General features: G+C 39.5%; 1 long non-coding RNA gene across 1 annotated transcript; it reads right to left on the minus strand.

Moving 5' to 3' along the window:
* Positions 1–4,720: 4,720 nt before the first annotated feature.
* Positions 4,721–6,210, minus strand: LOC120321522. The gene is made up of 2 exons (XR_005561162.2): positions 4,975–6,210; positions 4,721–4,914 (listed from the first exon to the last, which is right to left on the minus strand). It is a non-coding gene; the product is annotated as an uncharacterized LOC120321522 (long non-coding RNA).
* Positions 6,211–9,689: the final 3,479 nt, after the last annotated feature.

Consider the following 9,689-nt stretch of genomic DNA (forward strand, 5'->3'; position numbering starts at 1 on the left):
GTAAATGAAGTTTTTTGTTGAAAATAAGAGTTTTGTTATAATGAATTGATTTATATTTTAACATGTTCATAACATGCAGTTTCTTAGAATTTCTTCCTTAGCGGTTACAATGGATATTATTTTTTCGGAATGCATAACATATGATATTTATATTTGACCATCCCCTTGTTTTCAGTGTACGCTGGCAGCTAAACACTCGACACACTCGCTCATACAGTGGTTCACACATTTCGAATTGTGGATTGCGGGTCGTCAGTTTCGAGGGATTAAGCATATATAGCATATAGCATCGCATCGGATATGTGTAGCATGGAGCATGGAGAAGCAAGTAAAACAACAACAAAAACAACAACAATGCTGAAAGCTGCAAAAAAATACGTCAACACCGTGCTGCCTGCGCCGGCGTCGACGTCGCAGTCGGCCGCTGACCAAAAGCCAAGTAAAAACAACAAAAGCAATAACGAAAAGCAATGCGAACACTTATTTGTTGTCGCTAGAGCTGTTGCTGTTGTCGTTGTTGTTGCTGTTGTTGTGTGGGGTGAAGTGGGGGCACAAGGTAGCATGCAAAAAGTAATTGGGAGCACAAAGAGCAAAACGAGAGCGTCGAGAGCGGCAGCGACGTCGACTGAGGTCGAGGCAGAGGCAGAATAGGCGGGCGCAAGGTGGCGCAACGCAACAAGTTCGATGCAACCTGCTCTCCCGCAACTCGTGTTTCTCCATCTCTTTCACTCGGCCACCGTCTGTCTCTCTCGAGTGGGTTGCTCTTACTCGCTCTCTTTCCCTTTGTCGATTTTGGTTTGTTTGCGTCTGTTGGATTGTCAGTTTAGTGGGAGCGAGAGCAATTGGGGGTCACACTGTGGGTGGTTGGGCGTCTGCCGGGGCGCGGGGGGTGTGAGAGGAAGGGAGCGTAAGAGGGAGAGAGACACAGAGAGGCAGAGGAAGGGGAAAGCGGGACAGAGCACCAACATACTGTCAGTCATTATTTAGCGTGCAATGTGGCAGGAAAGTCCACTGAAAACAATTATCGCATATTAGCTGTTGCAGATACAATTTAGGAGATTTTAGCTGTACGAACTTAGATCAATATATTTGACTTCAATTTCAGCTTGCAAACCAAATTTCATACCAATACGCCATTTATTACGCTCTACAGTTTCATTCGGTTTATTGGCAATGTTAAGCGCCAGAAAGTAGGCAACAGAATTTTTGTTTAAGCTCAAAACTGACTAATTTTATGTTTTAAGTTTAAATGGAATATCTAAAATGCACAAGATATAATTTCAATCCTCAGACTTGGATTCTCAGGTGAATTTCCCAGCCTATAATTGCAGTGTATTGTATAGCTGGATGGTGATAAGGGAGGAGTGGGGTGTAAAAGCTTCGTGTGGCCATCGTCGCTCGTTGTCTCCGCTTTTTGTCAGCGCACGAGAGTGAGTGTGAGTGTGCGTGCGCTTGTGTGTGAAACATATTGAGCAAACAAGTTCGCAGCTTCTGAGCGGGCAGCGCTGCCGCCGAGTGGGTGGTGGGTGGCCAGAGGGGTAAGCGGAGAGAGAGACACAGAGATGGGTAGAGAGGGGGGGAGCAAGGGAGGAAGACTTCAGCCCGTCATCGGAAGTCAATGTAACAACAAACATGCAAACACAACCTGCCCCTTCTCCCCCTACACCACCTCACCCCTCTTCCCGTCTTCCGACAACAAACTTTTACACTTGCGTGTATGTGTGTGTGTGTGTTGGAGTCGCCCTTTCGCGTGTGCGTTTGTGTGTGTGTGTGTGAGCGCTCTCGTGTGGAGTTATTTAAGCTCTCTTATTATTTCATTTGTCGCTTTTAGCTTTTGTCTTTCGTGTTGCCGTTGTGTTTGTTGTTGGCGCTGTTGCTTGCCTCACTGGGTGGCAGCTACAACAAAAGTATGCGACCCAACGGCAGCAAAACAACAAAAACAAAAACAACAACAACAACATCAGCAACAACAACCACGACGAGAGCTACAAAAATGTGGTAATGTGCGAAAGGACTTTCGTCATGCTCGCCGACGACTGCGCTGCGTGTGCGCTTGATCGTTCCGCAAATACCCTATGGCAAGAAAAAGGGTATCACGAACTTAGAAAACTAACTATGACAGCTTTAATGAAAATGCTTAAAAATTTAAGAAATTAAAAAAAGGTAAATATCTTAATTACTACAACTTCTTTAACTTTTATTGAATGTGACATTGTAATAACTTGCATTTATAATAAGTATTTAACAGTCATTTATGTTGAAAGAGGGTAAAATATTTGTCTATTATTAATATTAATTGAGTATTACAATACGAAAATTTATAAAATATTTTACTTATCATTCACAAAGCATTAGTAGTTGGCTTAGAGTATATTAGAGTATTAACAACTTCGGTGGCCCGATCCTTACAGATTGATGCTGCTTGTGAATTTGATTTTGCTTAAAAGTGTTTTCCTTTTTATTTTCTGCCCAGCGTAAAGTGAGGCTGAGGGGGTGAAGGGGACACGATGGGGATATGGGGGATAAGGTGGCTGGAAGGCAATGGATACCCAGATGGGGGCTTGGATGGAGTTCGATGCTGCGTTTGTTTTGCTTTGGCCTGTTTGCTTTGAGCTTTGCTTCACTTTGCTTTTGGTTTTGCTGTTGCTGTTGCTTTTGCTTTTGCTACGCTTCGCTCTGCGTCGCATTTATTGTGTTGTATTTATTGTTGTTGCAAGCCGGTGGTTGGCCTGTGGGCAATTCGGCTTTTGTACACAGGGCGTATGAGTGATGCGCAGCGAGGGTTCAACAAAAAAGGGGGGCCCACTTTCAATGGGGCCTTGACTTGGGGGAATTGCGCAAATATTTGGATTGAAATGTGATTTATTGTGACAAGTGTTTGGCTTAAATAACATGATCAACCATTTTTTGAATGCTTAATTGTGGCTGTGGCAACGAAAGACCGACTCGTCTGCAAATTTGCGTGGCAAGGGCAATGGAAAGCAATTTAAATTAAGATTATCCGATACGGCTCATAAAACTCCAGGATGTGTGGAAGGAGTGCAGTCGTCAATTTGTGCAAATTACTCGCATTGCTCATTGAATTGACTCCCCATGGAGGAGGGTGATAAGTATTTAAGGAAGTTAGTATTTAATTGAATCATGATTTAATTTAGCCAAGGAAGTTTTTCTGTAGAATATGTATATATCAGTTCATTTCATTTCAAAGTGAATCTCTATTACAACTTAATTTAAAATGCCACATTGTCAAAGTGTTGTTATCCAATCCTTCGAATAGAATCGAAAATTGAAAATCTAAAGTTCAAAGATATATTTATTTGCATATTTTTTCCAACTAATCTGTACACAAAGTGTTTAATATTCCGCTAGCATAAGCACTTTTCAATGCCACAATAAATTGGTTTACCCTTAAAAATTCCTTTTGAAAACACCATTGAAAAATGCTAATTCCATATTGGAAATAAAATATTCCTGACATCTTCATCCACTTTAGCATCCTAAAAGCTATTTTCTTAACCCACAAAAATCAGGTGTGATGCGGTATGTAATACACCCCGAAAATCTGATACTCCCTCCCCCCCACCGAACCCCTTAAACAACCTGACCCCAAAATTTCAATCCCTTAGAAGAGGCTTTTGTCGATTTTAGTAGCCTGCTTCACAGCAGCAGCAAAACCTTCTGCCTGATTTTCCCCCATTAGGCTTGCCCACAAAAATCTGTCAGATACCGCAAAAGCAACCGAAAAAAAGGAAGAGAATATGGTGGAAAGCGGAAAACGGAAGACGAAGGGAAAGCGGTTAGGAAAGGGCTTTTCACGTATTGTTAACGCATTTTATCACCAACGCGTGGCTGATTGGATTCCCCCTCGAGTGGGTGGCTTTGCGTGGTTTGGGTGGCTTTGGGTGGTTTGGGTGGTTTTGGGTGGCTTTTAGTTGGTTTGGGCATGGATGGTAGCGGAAGTCACTCTGCCGACTACTCTGTACATGGATGAATTGAAATTTTCCCTCGAACCGAATGAAATGGAATCAATTCGATTGCTGTTTTTGTTTTGTCATTCCACAAATGTTTTTTCCGCGTCTGCTTAGTCTGAGGGGAAAGGTAAGGGTACAATGGTGCATGTGAAGGGGAGCAGTTTTGGCGGCACAAATTCGGTACAAATTTGGTTGGGGGTGTTACAGCCATATCTCTCTCGCAACGACTATGCAAAAGTACAGCTCTTGAGCTGCTCCAAAGTCGCAGCAATCGCATCTGCACTTCGCTCTCCAACGCCATATACGAGTATATATCTCTGCGATTTACTCTCTGGCTGATTAACAGGTTTTTAAACAGGTCTCTGGGGTCCATCGTACTGCTCCCCCCCACCTCCTGGGAGCCAACAAAAGCTCAATGTAGCTGGCCTCTCTGTTTTGGTTGCTGGGCAAGATCCGCACGCCGATATTGTTCACACATTTGAGCAGATCCGAGGTAAGCTGATTTTAAACGAAGCGAGCTGGGCTGCCTGATTTTTTGTGGCTTTGTGTTTTTTTTTGTTTATTTGTGTTTACTCTGATATTTATCGCAGGCGAAGCGCAGAGCGTTGCATTGTCTTAATTTGTTTGTTTTACTTAACAGCGCTTATTGGCGGGAGCTCAAGGGGAATTTGCAGCTAAACGGTTGGCTTCCGAATGGCATAAGCCACGTTTATGGGTCCTATAGGGCTGCTTAAATATTATACAAGTCATTTTGATTATCTGGATTTGTTATCATTATATTTATCTTTAAATATTAGCTTTGGGAAGTACATACAATTAAGTAAAAATCAGTAGAAATATTTAAAATACTTTTAAACTTTTCTACAATGTTTTGATTATTCTAAAACAATTCGTTTTAATAATAAATTATGAGCAAATGGGTTTTTGCACCTCAGAAACATATCTAAAAGTAATGTATTATTAATAAATACATTTTAAATAATTTATAATTATTCATATATACCAAATACGAAGATTAACGCATCTTTCTTTAGTTTCAATGATTTGATATCTGTTCCTTAGTTTATTTTCATCGAAACGCTGGCTCGTAAAAGTTTGATTTGTTTCTCTTGGATCGTTTAAGACTGGTTTCTGTGATCCGATGCCACCGACAAATTGTCACTGATCTTGGCGATCTGTCTTCGTCTCGTTTTGGCTGTCTTTCCCCACTGATTCCCCACCGAATCCCCTTTGGATCCCCCCCCATCCGCCTTTTGTTTCCTCTCATTTTGCCATAATTGGCAGCCACGCGTCTTCGCATTTTCGCTTGGTCGTGTAAATTTGCGGAATGCCTTTGAGGGGTTTCGCAAAGATGGGGGGAATTGTGGGGAGGTTTCTTTTAAAAGGGGCCATAGTTGCCAGCCTTAATCAGTGTTGACATTAATTTGCGCTGGCAATGCGCACGTTCCCTTTTTTATCTTTTCAGATTTTTGACTCTTGACAGAGAGTCTCGGTCTCGGTTTCAATACACAATATGAAGAAAGATTATCCACTTAAAATTTGTCATCACTCGCGACGGAGTGACAATTGTCTTCAATTCCCTGTAAATCATTCGAAACGATGGCGGCGCGTGTTTTGACAGCCCAGCGAATGCTTAATAATATTTAACAATAATTGTCTGAAATTGACTCATAAATTATATTCAACGAGACAAGAGACGCGTTCACTTCAGGGACACTCTGCCGTTTTATGCTCATTTTTTTTTATTATTATTCCACTGCCCATTTAGCTGCCGTTTATCTGGCCAACTGCATCTGCAAATTAAACGGATTAAGAACCCACTGTCTGTTCTTTTTCATATCATCATGAGTCTCGCATTTCAGACCCCCTCTTCTTCACTTCCCGCTGTCAGCCTGTTGACAGAGTGCTGACATTTTGTATTCCGATTCAGATTCCGATTCCGATTCCGATCCAGATTTCAATGGCTATCGCTGATTGATGAAAGCTGCTCTGAAGATTGATCATCCTGTGGAGCGCTTTTTGGTCTAGACCTTCGGCATATCGATCAATCAGGGCGGTGAGGCGATAACTGCGATTGCTTGTAGATCGCTCTTTGTTATGAGTTATTTCGTTTACCTAAAAATAAATAAATAAAAATAGCATTATTATCAGTGTTAACTAGAATTTCAAGTTTGGTAACTATAAACCATTTAAATGCTTGCTTTTATAAGACTTTAATCTTATCACTCTAATTCAGAGGAAAAACTGTTCACATTATCTATAATAAATTTTAGAGAGGCTTTATTATTTTAAGTACATTATAAATATGACAAATTTATTATTAATTAATATGATAATTTAAATATATACTATCCCCTTAAATTAAAAGGCATTCAAACTCATATTATAATTATTACAATTTCAATCTGTTCGCCACTTTTAATGCGATTTATTATTGAAACGCTGAAGGCTTAATGCAAATGCCTCACGGAATGAAAAAGTAAATTATTCAGCGTAAAGTTTCCCTTTGGGCCTTGATCCTTTACCCTTACCTTTGATATTTCACTCCACAAAAAGTCACTTAGCGACCCGTTGGAAATAAATTTCCGACAAATGTGCGAGGCAAACAATAGCGAAAAGTTGGCAGAATAATCAATTACACCAAAATGTTAGCAAAAACAAAAACAACGTTACGTTAGTATAGTATGGTATATACTAAAGACACACGTCTGGCCGAAGCCAAAACAAATATTTATCACAAACCGAGAGTCAACGGCGAAGGAAACGCAACCGCAACAAAGTAATTTAGAATACTTAAGCGTAAATTTTGGTGATTATCAGCAAACGCCGCTTGTGTGGAAATGCAAATTAGGAGCGGATGTGGAAATATTTTGGGCGAAAGAAAAAAAAAAAGCTGGCGACAATATAGAGTCAAGATGTCGATTGGTGAAATGTAAACACCTCGCGGTCAGGCAATTTGCATAAGTGTAAATGTACACATTCGTCAGAGTATCATTTAAATGCATATGAGTAATGTATACATCTGCTCGGATCTACGGACTCATATGCGGATTTATGTGTTTGCTTATTCCAAATGCATTTGAAATATATGCTTTCTCGCTATAAGAGGGTAAAACGACTTGTGAGTTACCCTTAATCAACTAAAATATTGTTATCTGGGTCACTTATAAATAACTAAATACAAATTTAAGAGTGCTAGTACTAATAGTTAACCCTTTGATGATGAAATAATATTCCTCCAAGCGACTAATCTGATTACCAAATAAGCAAATAATTTGCTAGTTATTTACATTAATTTCTACACATTATTACCTAGCCCAAACTACCCCGTTTCATTTGATAGGTATCAAACTCAGAGCGAAAAAGCCGCTCCATGGAAATGAGTTGTGGTCAAAAGGTCAGACAGTTTATCGGGCATTAGTTTCGGCTACTTGGGCTACTGCCATGCCCAACTGCATAAAATATTCAAAATTTTAATTAAGCAGCGTGAAATTTATGAACAGATGGTCGGCGCTTCAAACTTGCTGCTGACCAGATAAATATATATGTACACATATATATTCGGATATACCGGGCATTTGGGCATGGATATATGTTAATGCGGTCAGTACTAAATCATAATTTGTCAACAATTTCGTTTATGCAAAATTATTTGGCTTTGTTTGAGATTTGTATTGTTGTTTGTTGTGGGTTGTTCAAAGCTATTTTTTTTCTGGTTTAGCTTTCAAGCTTGTACCGCTGGTTCTCATCCCTTTTGGAATGCATTATTGTTATTTTTCCACTTTGCTGGCTGCTGGTTTTGTAGATATTCTTTTTTCGTGCCTTTGCACTTGTCAAATTAATAAATTGTATCTGTCAGATACGCGCCCATTAGCATCGAGACCTCATCCATTCAAGACAAGAAGCTGCGGATTCGGACCCGGATTCTGATTCTGATTATTTTGCATCTGATGGAAACTTTCCTTTGCCCTCGGGGCGAATACACAATTTCTGTTGTTGGCCTGACACATTTTTGTTCTATCTTGTCAACACACACACACACACACACACACACAAACACACCGATAGAGAATCGAGTTAATAATAAATGGCAACAACAACTTGGTGAAAATTATTTGGAACACGTCAAAATATTTGAATTCAAAAAGCAAACTTCTTGTCGTTCGTTTGTTTGTTTGACAATAAAGAACTAAAAATGATTTTAGGTTTTTCCATTTTTCCATTTTCCCATATGACTATTTGTGTGTGAGTTTGGCATTATTAATAAAGTGGCAGTTTAACAATTTCACAGTTCCTAAACAAATCATATAAAGATATAGACACAGAGATATACATAGATGAAAAGTGGGGAACACCACCCTTGTGGTCTAAAAATATTTGAAATTTTGTTTGATTTCGGTGACAAATGCGTTCTATTTAGAGTTATGCCATGGATCATTTGCTATGCACGTGCGGGGGCTGACTTATAAAATGAATGAATAGCCGTTTATGTGATGGATAATTTTGGACAAGAAATCAAATTTGTGGTGGCTCAGCACTTGGCTCGGATTGATGGAAGTAATATTGCTTAAAATATGGACTTACCGAAGCTGAAAATTAAAGGAAACATCTTAAAAGGGCAATAGAATGGTAAATAATCAACAATATAGACCACAATAAGCAATTAATATTAGAAAGTATATTTTTTTCAATTTTTATTTTGATAGTAAATATACTTGGGTAAATACATTTATTTCCAATAAATTACATGATATTTTTTTAAACAAGTCTTGATTTATTTTTTGATTGTTGAACATATTAGTAATTTATTAAATTTCGAACAGAGTTCAAGGGTTTACTCCATTTAATTGCACTTCGTAATCCAACGGTCTGTCTACCCTTGATAATTTATTCATTGACTGATACACGAGTTTCCTTAAGCTAAGCCCCATCTCAAATCGCAACAGGTATTCAATAATCTTCAATTGTTTATTTGTGGACCTTGTTCCACATTATTGCTCTCATCCAAATACATTTTCCCCTCATTCTGCCGGCGGAGAGAACTCAACTAAATCTGCGGCAAATACAATTCGAATCGAACCAAAAAAATCTTTACGAAAAATTGCCCTCCAGGGTGAATATTTAAACGAGCTACAAAATATTTATTTATGCCCATTCTCTGTATGTGTGTGAGAGTGTGCTTTGGCATTCAAAGTCTAATTCATAATAGATTCATGTGCTGGGCGCTTTTGCTTTGCTTTGCTTTGCTCTGGCCTGGCATACGAGGCGTATAAGTAATAAGTTTTTATTTGGCACTTGGCTGCCAAACGATTTGTAGTTTGCTGTTGTTGCTGGCGTCATTTAATGGCTAACCAATACGATGTATCTGCGGAAGACGGACAGACAGGCCTTATAGCTGTCTCTCTGTATCTGTACATCTGTATATCTGTATATCTTGTATCTGTATCTATATCTATAGCTGTGCACTGGTGTCTTGTATCTGGTAGCAGAGGTACATTTCTCTGTATCTGGCAATCTTTGTGCTAAAATTAATTTGTAGAAAAATGCGTGAGTTTTCCCTCAGCCGCCACTCGGTTTTCCCAAACCCCCCCTCGCCCCTCCACCACCCTGCATCAAACGTACCAACGTCAACCGCCACCGCCCCCCCTTTTTCCTTTTGCGGCTGAGCAGGCAGGCAGCAAATTACGAGAAAATTAAATGTTGATTTAATTTTGAAAA

This window comes from Drosophila yakuba, chromosome 3L, assembly GCF_016746365.2.
Source record: "Drosophila yakuba strain Tai18E2 chromosome 3L, Prin_Dyak_Tai18E2_2.1, whole genome shotgun sequence".
Taxonomy (NCBI): Eukaryota; Metazoa; Arthropoda; class Insecta; order Diptera; family Drosophilidae; genus Drosophila; species Drosophila yakuba.